Source organism: Arvicola amphibius, chromosome 5 (assembly GCF_903992535.2).
Source record: "Arvicola amphibius chromosome 5, mArvAmp1.2, whole genome shotgun sequence".
Taxonomy (NCBI): domain Eukaryota; kingdom Metazoa; phylum Chordata; class Mammalia; order Rodentia; family Cricetidae; genus Arvicola; species Arvicola amphibius.
The window spans coordinates 155,138,404-155,150,516 of record NC_052051.1 but is presented as its reverse complement, the minus strand read 5'-3'; the positions used below and the strand labels follow the sequence as shown (position 1 = coordinate 155,150,516).

Genomic DNA, 12,113 nt, shown 5'->3' with positions numbered 1-12,113 from the left:
AGGGGTGGCGCTGATGAGAAGGATATCTGAAGTGCTAAGAATGCTGGGGATGGGGAGGGGGCACTGCCTCACCATTAACAAACATGAGATTCAACAGGGCACTTCCATTTTTGAGTCTCTCTCTAGGCCTCGAACGCTAACACCATACTGTAACCTCTAAGCATGGTTTCCTAACTAAGCAGGAAGAGGGTAGGCCAGCTGTGTGCAAGAGGCAGTAGCATCAGCAGGTCCCCAGGGTATGAGCGGCAGCGAGAGACAATCTACCTGTTCGGCTGGAATAAAACACCTGCTCAACTGAGCTTGGAAATAAAACAGCAAGACAGGCACCCACCTCTTCCCACTGCGGAGGCAGACCTCCTCTGTTCTATCGTGGACAGAAATAATCTGGACTGTAGCGACTTCATTAAATTCCTGACTCAAAACAAACTCCCAGAGCAAAATCATCTATCCACCAGGATGAACACATCCCAGAACAGAGGCACGCCTGATGAAACTGCCTTCTAGATTGATGTTTCTCCCTGTTCTCCAGTTTTGTGTCTTACTCATTGCTTAACATATATTTACATGTTTGCCTTCTAAAATTAGCCTTAGTTCTAATTACGCTGCTTAGTAATTTCCAGTACCATTTGGGCTGAAGAGCAAACGCCAGATCTTTCTTCAGAAACTACTTGGAAGGCACGCTGAGAAGGCACAAAATCATACTTCTTGACAATCCCGATGTGTGCAGGGGAAAGTATTTCTCTCCACAAACATCAGAGCTCTCAATCTGGCAGGAAAGGCCACAGCTGCCAGAGTCATGTGTAGGCAGACGCAAGGGATAAAGAAGGCAGAGTGGGCAGTTTGCAGCTGCCAATTTTCACCAGTCCTTCAGAAATATACCTCATTTACCTCAGCAGACAGGCCAGGACACTGACCGACCCAGAAAGGTGGTCATACGCCTCAAGTATGGCTCCCTGGGATAAAATCAACTTTAAAGTAGAGTTGTTTTGTAAGTTCCAGGTAAACATTTCAAATTCACACTCAATGCCTCCCTTCGGTCTTCCTTCCATAAATTTAATTTTATTAATAAATTCTCCATAACAGAAATACTAGATAGGATGCCTTTCTTGAAATGGGTTTCTGGTTAACTTTAAAAAAATTCTTGAAAATTCTGAAATAATCACAGCTGGCTCCCAATGACAAGAAGATTCCCCGCCCACCCTCCTGGGCAGGAGAGGAGGGGAAGGGAACACTTGGAACCAAGGAGAAAAAGATCCTACCTCCCCCAGCTGCAAAATCCCTCCTGGTGGAAGACGGGAGGATGGGGGCCAGGGCTTGAACGTGCAAAGTGCTGCCCCGCGCATGCCCCTGATACTCTAAACCATGAACAGGTGGTTGCCACGACACTCCAGGCCTGGGATCCGAGCCCCACACTCAAGGCGACAGGACGAGTCATAGCAGAAGCAGACAAGAGTACAACCCTACCCACAGCCCGAGCAGCTCCAGGGCGCACATCCACACCTGCCTCCCAGCATCCCCACGTTCCTCTCCTAGGCCAGGGATACTGGCAGCTTAAAAGCCCCTTCCTCCTTCCTCGGGCTTCACCAGAGCCCTACATCCTGAAGCTGGGCTTGCTGGGAAAACGCAGCTCCTGAGGAGATGCAGTTCCCTTCAGCACCAGAGGGGTCGCTTGCCTGCCCTGCCAGCTACGGAGTAATGAAATTAGTCCCTCAAGCTTCCACGTGAATAATTCTGGAAGCTAAGGTCAAAGGTCCCCAATTGTAAGCGGCCTGGAGAAGCCTAGGGAAGCAGCAAACAAAACTCCGATGGACTCTCAACACAGCTCTGAGGTACAAGCCTGGAAGACCTGGAGGCAGGGGATTCCCCTGCTGTTTCCAGAACTTGGGGTGGGGGTGGGGGGAACTAACAAAGAGATGCATTTTAAGAAAGGCCTTCATCAGAATAGCTTTTCCCAAGCACTAAAACATATAAATACGTACTTGGTAAGCTGTCTGCTTTTGAGGAAGGAATGCTACTCGCAGGTTCAAAAGTTTATACAGCAAATACCTAACAAAACAAATTTGTTTCTCCTTTCTTCCATGAGTTCCATTAAAAATGATCAAATCCGCGTAAGCACTAAGAGAAATCTAGGCGATTTGAGGATAAATGTGGCCAGTCAAAAAGAAGAAACAACCACAACAGAGTGAAAGCCACTCTGTCCCCTGCATAGTACCAGCCGTGATGTTTTGGTTTATGAACCCGGGGATGGTGTAAGCGAACGGTATCGTCTAGTGCCATATTAACACCTGTCCTTCTCTCGTGGAATCAGAAACAAAACAGTGAGCTGGCCAGGCGACCCTCTAAAGAAGCAGCATTGTGATAGGAAAGCACACAGGCTAGAGCATGCTCCCTCCCTCCTGCCCAACATAATCAGCTTACATTTCAGCTCCTATTTCCACAGCCTTAAGGTAGAATGCAGCTGAAATTCTACACACAACCGCCGGTCCCACTCAACGCCACTCCCACAAAACTCTTTCTCAAAGATTACTTCTGGTAAACTATGAATAAGGCAAAATGTATCTGGCATATGCATACACAAAAACCTACAACAACCCCTGAAACCCAGGACTGGTTTTTTTCCAAGAAGGAGCCATGACTAAACTCCACTTAAGTTGCCAGGGTACATTACCATCTTCCCCCAGTTGAAGACTGGGAGCCATCTGTTAGAGTATTCCCCACTTCAAAGTATTCTAAGAATCTCTTTTTCTCCTTCACATAATTGTTGTTAAACATAATCACATCAAATGCTCCACTTATAAAACTCAAATATCTCCTGGTAGGAGTCAGTAAGGCAAACAGAGTTAAAAGTTTCACTTATGAAAGTGGAGTCTCCTGTGACCTCTGGGAAGGGCTTCTCTCAGCTCACTTTAACAGTGTCTCTGGGACACAGTGGGAAGTTAAGAAATAAGATTTCAACATCCCCGGAGAACTTTCAGAGGTACCTGAGTTGCGTCTACAAGGTGTTTACAAAGAGCAGTGTTCAACAGCTGCCCAGATGAGCTACCAGGAGATCACATCAGCAATTAGTATCAGATGCACATACCAAAGTGAAAGTTTGGGGCCCCAAGACCATTTCATATGCTAGATTTTTAAAAGCTCAGAAACAAACAAATAATCAAAAGTCCCTCCTCTCTATCCACTGTTGGGAGCAGCGAGGAGCCAGAGTCAGTCAGTGACTGGGGTGTTTTGTTCCCTTCTGGAAAGCCATGCCTACTCCTCTTGCAGCTAGCTTGATTACAGACCCACTGGCATGGGCTTCCTTTTTAGAATGTGAATGTGCTATGAAAGCTTCAGCATATTCAAATTAGCAAGTGTAAGGGAACAAGTTCTCCCAATGAACTAAGAAAATATTAGACACGTATTTATCTTAACACATCAGGATTCTAATTTGATTATCAAAACAGTTGTGAGCCTTTCCCTGAGTTCAGTTTATCCCAGAACCCATTCGAGATGGCTATGGGGTCACTCTCCTGGAACTAAAGCTGTCCTCTCCAGTGACCCAACTCACACCCCTGACACCAGGGCAGCTCAACTCCATCTCCAATTTTGCTGGGGGGGGTGCTTAGAAGTCACGCACAATAGTGTGGTATATTTAATTCTAGCCGGTCTGGGTAAATAAAAATAACACAGCTACTCTGACGAAACAATTAAAGAATGCAAGAGAAAATGAAGGAGTGATAAAAATGGGCTCTTGTGTACAGGGCAGTAGCGAGTATCATATCAAATAGCAGGCATGCCTAGTTCCTTAAAGTAACACATTCCTAAACCGAAATACTTCAATAATATTAATAGGGAGGTTTAAAACGTAATCTGTAAAGATCCTGCTCGAGGAGCTATCCTCTCTGCTGCTACGCCGCCGGTCAACACACATCAATTTTTAAATTATATTTAACCAACATTCAAGACTTAATGGTAGGTTCATCGGGACGTGACTTTCTGCTGTACCTTTAATTAAGACGCCGTCTAAAGTTCTTCCGAGACTTGCTGGTGAAGTGGGCACCGCGAGTGGACCAGAGAAGTACAAGCCCTCGGTCCTTTGTTACTCAATGGACACCCTGGAAGGCCCGCCCCAGCCCAAGGGCACATCTGGGCTTCTAGAAACAACCCAACGTCCACTCGGACCTCCTCTCCACCCAGACATCGATTAGGTCTCACGCGTAGACCACAAGAGCCCCCACCCACACCGTGCACCCAGCGAAGCAGCCGCCAGCACCCCTTACCCACCGGCCCCTCCCGCCCCAAATCCGCCCCTCGGGGAAAGCAGGGCCCAACTCAGGTGTGGAGACTTACATAACCGGCCCCCCGAAGCGGGGACGCCTCCCCTCCTAACCCACCTCCGACAGAACAAAGTGAAGTTGAAAATAGAAACCCATTACCTGGCCTGCCCGCGGGGCTGGGCCGCCAAGCCCCGCCGCGCCTCCGCTAGCCCCCCGCCCGGCCGGGCCAGCCCCTGCCCGCCCACGCACGCCCACGCCTAAGCCCCACGAGCTCGCCGCCCCTCCCCCGCGCTCCCCGTACCCATGCCCCTCCCCCACGGCCCGCGCCCCGCGGCCCACACGGACCCCAGTCTTTGTTACGGTGCGAAGTTGGGCTTGCGGGTCCCCGTCTCTTTCACTTCTTGGGTTACAGTGCAGGCGTGTGACGTCCGCTGCACATGACGGGGGCGGGGGGCGGGCGACGGAGAAGAAGGGGGGCGCGGCGGACCCGGGGGCCTCCCCTTCGGCGCCCCGCCCACGGCCCGCCCCCCGCAGCCCGCAACCCAGCAACAAGCGGCCGCCGCCCCCGCCCCCGGGACAGGCAGGTGGGTGTCCCGCCTCCCCCAGCCGCACGCCACGCCTCAAGGGCGGGCAGGTGGTGCCCCGCCCCCGCGCACCCTCCCCTACACCCCCACCAGTCACCCAGGCCCACGCCCCCACCCACCCAGAGGCGCCAGGCGGCCGGGACACACAGAAATAGGAATGATTTAATGCAACGACATACCCATTCCTCAAGCCACCAGCTCGCGGAGATTGGGGAGAGGGCCGAGAGGGGTGGCGATCCGGTTGGGTGGAAACGGCCCGCGGAGGAGGGAGATACGCAGACCGACAACACCTAGTAACCGAGTTGGAAATCTCAGGAGTGGAAGGGACACCATCGAAATGAGCTCGGTGCATCCAGGAACTGCCCAAAGGTGTGGACACTGTGCCTTCCAAGGTCTGTGGCCCTACAGGGGTCTCTAGAACGGGGAGGCGCACGCGTGTATTTAACCCAACATGGCATCGTCACCACCAACCCCCCAAGTGAATCGCGAGGCAGACCACCAAGCGCCCCCAAGGCCCAGGACTTAAAACACAAAACTAGGCAATCCAGGTCCAGCCCGTTCAAGTCCCGAATTGAGTGCCGCACTCGCCACCCATCACTATGGGTGTTCCTAAGAAGAGCGGCGCAGGTTCAGACAGTAGGCAGCATGGTGTGGCCCGTGACACACTCTGCCCGTGATATGTACCCGTTGTGCAGAGCAGACACGGCCTGGGCAGAGCACCGGTAAGACCGGTGAGCACCAGAACTTTGATTAGCCAGGCGCAGTTCGCAATTTGCCAGGGACTAAGTATCACTCCCCGCGAGAGAATGAAATCGGAAGTTGGAAGACGAACGGTGCCCTTCAGTTTTATACGCAGTGAATGAACATCCTTTTCCACGACCCACGACCTCGGCACGTGTTATCGGCAAGGGGCTGCAACACGACCCCACTGGCGCCCGGAACCAGGCGGATGGAGCTGCTCCTGACTGCCCAATGGTTGAGAAGTATTATCAATCGTTCCTCTTTCCTTCCCGTGTGGCAGGTTTCGACTTGAATCCGAAAGTGCCTCTACTGCCCAGTCTTCGCAGGAAGACGTTGGGAGGGGCCAGGGTCTCCACTTGGACTGCTGCGTGCGCATCTAGCTGGACAGACTTGGATAAAAGCATGTCCACGTCTACAGCACACATCTGTGCAAATGCGGGAGCCTGCGGATGCGCGCGGCTGGCCGGACTCTGTGCCGACACATGGACGCGAGCACGCGCGTGCGCTCTCTCTCTCTCTCTCTCTCTCTCTCTCTCTCTCTCTCTCTCTCTCTCTCTCTCTCTCTCTCTCTCACACACACACACACACACACACACACACACACACACCAAATTACCTCCGGGATAGAGAAAGCTGCTGCGGATTGGCCGAGAGAGCCGTCACTCACACCCAGGGGGCAGGGAGACTTTGCAAGGCAGTTTCTTTTCTCTCTCTCTCTCTCTCTCTCTCTCTCTCTCTCTCTCTCTCTCTCTCTCTCTCTCTCTCTCTCTCTCTCTCTCTCTCTCTCTCTCTCTCTCTCTCTCTCTCTCTCTCTCTCTCTCTCCCCTCCCAGTCGTTCTATTTAATGGTAAAACAACAGTAGAGCTCTGAAAGTTAGCCATCTATGCGGAGTTGGTCTCCCTAACGAGGCCAGAATCAGAAGTTACCATTTAAATATATCCCGTACGTCCACAATGGACGAAAAGGGAAATAGGAGCCTGGAGTAAGGAGGGGGTGGGGGGGTATCTGGGCGGGTAGACTCGGGGTAGAGTGTTCTCAACGCCCCAAAAGAGACTTCGACCTTTGAGGGATTTAATAATTAATAAATGTTTTCACTAATCGGATTATTACATATGTTCGTCCCTAATTTTTGGAGTCGTTATTTTATTATTTAAGCATGCTGAAGCAAGCATGTTTCCTTAAGAAAGAACTGACCTATTTTTGGCTGGAGATAAACGATCATGTTAACAGATGTTAATCTTGTAATCTGTTTTTCTTGTAAAGCACTTCACATACCCGAGCTTCAAGACCTTAAAAATAACATCTTTTCCAAAAAGACCTGACGTCACAACCCACTCCCTGGGAAGAAAAAAAAAAAAATCCCACTCCCCTCCGGTTTTTCTCTCCTGCAATGATTTCAAAGACATTAAATCTTTTTCACTTTATAAGTACCGATTTGTTCTGCCTCAACTCCCACAGGCTTTTATTTGCATTTCAAATTCCACAGGTTACACCAGTCGCCTTTTCAAAAGAAGAAAAAAACGTAAACTAACAATGAAGCCGTAAATGGCTTTTTGTGCATCTTATTTAATAAGACACCGAATGAATATATTTTAAAAGAGGGGGCGAGCAAGTTGGTCTGTGCTCACCCGGAGACCAAGTGACTCTTCATCAGCAAGCCAGGCAATGAGTTAGCTACACACACAACCCCGAAGCTGGGGGTTGGGGAAACTGGGCTGGTCGGCTGCGGAGAGCTTGTTAACGCTGGTGATGGATGCGGCTGACTTACAGACCCACATTTTTCGGGTAAAAGGCTGGTTCTCTGGAGTCCTAATTGCAGGGATCCACTGGATTCCCAACTCACAAAGCCTGGTAGTCATCGCACGCCAGCCTTCCTCCATGAACCGCTGGCTTAAAGACCCCACTGGCCTGGCTTTTGACAAACTTATTCAGACAAAGTTTCTTTAAAACTTGACGAGGCGGTTTAATATAAATACTGATCTTAACTATTCGGTATGTTCTCCCTGGAAATGGCAGAGGAGGCGCCTTTCCAACTCCCACCCCACCCCCGCAATATACACCCCTCTGCATTCTCTATCACACACCAGGGTGTAATTCGTATGAGTACACATATATACATATATATGGTTATCAATAAGGCCCCCACCCCCACTCTACTATACCCCAGCAAGGCAAAGCGCAATTCCGAGGAGTCCCCGCTGCGCGGATCTCCTTCCCACCCCACTCCGAGTCACTTCCAGAACCTCGCCCCTGCCCCCACCCCTACGCGAACTTCCCTTTCTAGAGATCCCACTTCTTTAGTGTTAGGGTCACTCAAATCTCCCCGCTGACCGGCAAAAGCCCGGGGAGGGGACAGTGAGAAACCCCCCCCCCCATACACACACACACACACCGAACACAAATACGCAAACAAGTCCCCTAGGCAGCGGCGCTCTGTGCCCACAGGCATCGATCCCCTCCGCCAAACCCTTAATAATTGAAGCGGCTCCTCCGGCCCCGCCGCCCATCACCCACCTTCATTAGCCAGAGCGTTTTACTTTAAAGTAAGGCAATTTGCTCTTTGTCTCCTAATGGATGAGAGCGCATCCGAGCTCCCCTCCTCCCGCGTCGCCTTTGACGAAGTGTACAAAGCCAGAGCCTCTTCCGCGCTCCCACCCCGGCCCCCACCCCGCCCCTCCACTGCGGTAAAAGCCACCTCCCGGGCGTTCGCCCCGCCACCCGAAGTTGCATCTTCTCCTCTCCTGGAATTGCAAAGCGGAGTAACTACCAACACAGAAAGCCAAATCGCCCTCCTGGAGCCAGGGACCTTCTACAGGGCGCGACCCCTGCCCAGCACGCCCCCACCCCACCGGGCACAGTAGGGTCTTGGGCACGTTGTGGGTCCCGACCCTCCCGGCCCTGCCTGTCGATACGCCCCCCCCCACGGCCCAGGAAGCGCCCCCGCCCCACGGCCCCTACCTTGGAGGGGAGGCGGCGGGCCCCGGGAGGAGGACGCGCACGCCCCGCGCATCTGAAGGTGAAGCAGAGCGCCCGCGGCGCCGAGCCGAGCGCTGCTCTAGACCGACCGCGCCAGCTGCGCCCGGGCGCGGGGGACGCGCGAGGGCGCGCGGGACCCGCCACGCGCCCGGCCCCCCTTCGCGCGCCGCGCGCGCTCCCGGGACGCACCCGCCCCGCGGGGGCCTAGGCGCCGACAGGGCTCGGAGGGACTGCACCGAGCAAAGACCGGGACCCGGCGTCCACGGCCGGAGCAGGCCCGAGGCTTCCCCCAGCCCGGGAATGGTCTGCCCTGAAGGAAACGCACACGCTCCACTATTGTCTCATCAGCACAAAGTTCTGCCACACTGCGGAGAAAGTCTGGAGGCTCACGATGACTCAGACTCAGATAATTCCTCCCCTAATAGCACTGAATCACGACGTCCGCGGCTAGTGGTCGCCCCTCAGCTTCAGGTATCAGGTTGCCGCAGCTCCAGTTCCTAGAGGCTGTTTACGCGCGCGCACACCACACAAACACACACACACACACATACACACATCCATACGTGCAGACTTGCCTGGGATGCATGTCCAGCCTTCTCAATCACCTGGACGCTGAACCTGGAGCCCAGATTAAACCGTGTCCACCCTGCCCGCGTGTCCCCTGAACTTCACGAGAGCGAGTCTAGAAGTCCCGCATGCTGCGGGAAGAACAGGACAGCTCTGGGGCTGAGTGGAGCTCGACTAGTTTGTCACTGTGGCTGTTTACTCGTGTCTTCAAAGTTCAACTCATTTTGCTTTGGTTCTGAAAAGTTCATTTATGTGCCCCCCCCCCCGCGTGCGCCCTTGCTACTCTCCGTGGGTCGTACTTGGTGACAATATATTGAGTCTGTGAATCAAAACCTTGATTTGACTCCCCCGAAGCTTTCTTGGTACTTGGCAGGGAGGGGCTGCGGGAGGGGGGAGGGGAGCGGGAGCAGAAGGAGGAGAGAGGAGGAGGGGCCGGGGAGCGCGCCCCGCGATCCGCGGTGACGTAGGCCAGGGGAGCTGTGGCCTGCGGAGGGGTACTATCTTCTCCCACCAGGCTCTTGGCCATATTGTTCGGCTGCTGCGCGTGATAACTCCGCAGTGGAGAAGCATTCGGGCCAAGACGCCGGAGTTGGCTCAGCCTAACAATCGGCGCCAAGATCCGGGCGGTTACCTTTCCCGGTGGCTTTTCCCGGTGCCTAGCCCTCGCTGCTAGTGCAGCTCAGGGCCCTCCCTGGCCACTGGTTTTGCAATAGAAACTCCTGTGCGGACGAGCTGCATAGGGCGGCGCTTGTACCCTGGCAGAGCTGGCAATCGGGCGGGGGCCTGGCTGAGAGTGAGATGTTTCCGTGTGCAAGCCTGTGTTTCCGCCGAGGAGGGGGCGCGGAGGGAGGAGGCCCGCTCGGAATGGCCCGCGAATCATAAAATGTAAGCCCCATGTGATTAATGGTCGGCACTAATTTGGAAAGCAGGCGTGTTAAAGGTCATGGCCAATTGTTGCTAGTTTCAGCCTGAATGCTTAAGTGGGATGTATTCCTGAACAATCACATTTAAGTCTGATTCACACACACACACACACACACACACCTATTGACATGCCCACAATTCATTACAATACCCTGCGAAAATTCACAAGAAAAGCTTCACCCAACTCAGCTAATGACATGAGTATAAATAGCATGTGTAGATGTTACATGTGTGTACACAGTCTCCAACACAGACTCAAATATGCACAGCACAAATTTTAATTGAGGCTTTGGGGGGGGGGGGTTAGTATTTTTAAATCGATACTGGCTCCATAGTTGAGCCCACGACATGCACGAGGCATCTATCCACCTCTTTTGCTCTAGTTTTCGACTACAAGTTGCATTAATAATTCCCATGTGTTGAAAACTTGACAAGTTAGAGTAGTAAACAGTAAGAAAAACAAACCTCCTCTACGTACAATTCTGTAGTTTACATGACGTGTCTCCTTCCTTCAGCCTGTCCCATGTGATTTTACCCGGTGCTTCCTCTGTCTACAATAATATTGTGCTTCCAAATGGTTTTCTTGCACACTTCTGGACAATACATTCGAAATCTGAGAGTGAAATTTGAGAGATGGTCAAGAGTCAGAGTCTCAAGCGCATGTGACAAACCTAGGAAAGGCAGCCTGAAGGCCCAGCCTGTTTGTTACTAAGTTGAAATGTGTTTTTCAATTGTTGCTCCAAAGCCACTGCGGTCATTTATTGTCATCATACAGTACTAGATTTCTCTACATACAAAGAACTATGGTATAAAAGTGAATTCAAGAGGTTTCTCGAGTTGTTGGTACAACCATACTGCAGCTGTTTAATTTCTTCAAATATCTTTTTTTTTTTTTAAAAAAAAAAAAAAAAAGCCATTCAAGATTCAAGACACCTTCTATGCAAACCCCTGGGAGTCCTTGGGGGTGCAGGGATCCTCCTGTTCTGATTTAAGTAAATTAGAATACTGTAGCTCAGCAAAGCAGCAATGTTAATGGTTAACATTTGGATATTTATAACGTTAACCCGACTGATCCTTCTGGCTGATGAACAGGAAAGGAAGAAAGCACTAACTCCCCTCTGCTGCTGCCGCCGCCGCCGCCGAATGAGTGATCGGTTCAGTGTTTGAAACTCTGCTCCTTCCAGCGATTTGATGGGGAAGCTGTGCTCTGTGATGGGGGATGTTTAGATAAGAAATGTTCTTAGGGGGTTCCAGTAAAGAAGAGCTAAGAGTAAAAAGCAAACAAAAAGCACCACTCCCCTCCCCCAGAAAAGGCCTTGCCTGTCTGAAAGCCTCAAGTGAAACTCTGCAATGGAGCATAAAATCTGAGGCAAACTACCGGGATCTACTAGATAGCCAGGCTCTAAGTGTGAGCCCTGTGGAGGCCGGGGGGGGGGGGGGGGGGGGGGGAAGGATACGAACACAAATATTAATCCTATCGCTTTGAATTTATTAAGACCGTGTGAATTATAGCTCAAGGAGGGTGGCATTATTTACCCAAGACCAAGCCCAGGGCAATCTTTTGCTCTGTAAACTAACTTAAGTGCACAGAGAGAACGTCAAAAAACAGGAATTCATAGGGAATGCAGTCTAAATTTGATTTACATCGCCAATGGGTATTCCTAGATGTTCCATGTGAGGGACAGGGTTAAACTGTTGGGAATAAGAAACACTTTATGTAGAAATGGAAATTGGATATTTGCTGTTATTTCAAAAATAGTGCCCCATTTTTAACTTGGTGCTCTTTTGGAAAATCTTCCCTTCCCTTAGAGTTTAAAAATTCTCCATACTGAGAATCCAGATGAGCGAGGACTAGCACCTCAGCTTGGATATGTTGGTAGGAAATTAGCTGTCAATCACCCACCGGAGGGTGGGGAAGCTGTGCCTGTGTTTTAAAGGCAGTCCTCTGAAATGCTTCCCACCTACGTGAATCAAAAGCTGGTTGTATGAAATGTTTTCATCTCGGTTCTATTGAAGGGGTGGCTAATAGAAACGTAGTGGTGTACTTCTTGCACGCACACACACA

General features: G+C 51.4%; 1 protein-coding gene across 3 annotated transcripts in view; it reads right to left on the bottom strand.

The window, feature by feature from the left end:
- The window catches only part of Znf516 (zinc finger protein 516), an 89,456-nt gene extending 80,808 nt beyond the window's left edge, over positions 1-8,648 (bottom strand). The window contains exon 1 of one of the 3 annotated variants that reach the window (XM_038329913.1): positions 8,540-8,648. The gene's annotated coding sequence lies outside the window, so the exon portion shown is untranslated. Of the gene's footprint in view, positions 1-3,984; positions 4,057-4,601; positions 4,701-8,539 lie in introns of those variants that run through there. The other 2 variants (XM_038329912.1, XM_038329914.1) reach the window with 2 other exon arrangements.
- Positions 8,649-12,113: the final 3,465 nt, after the last annotated feature.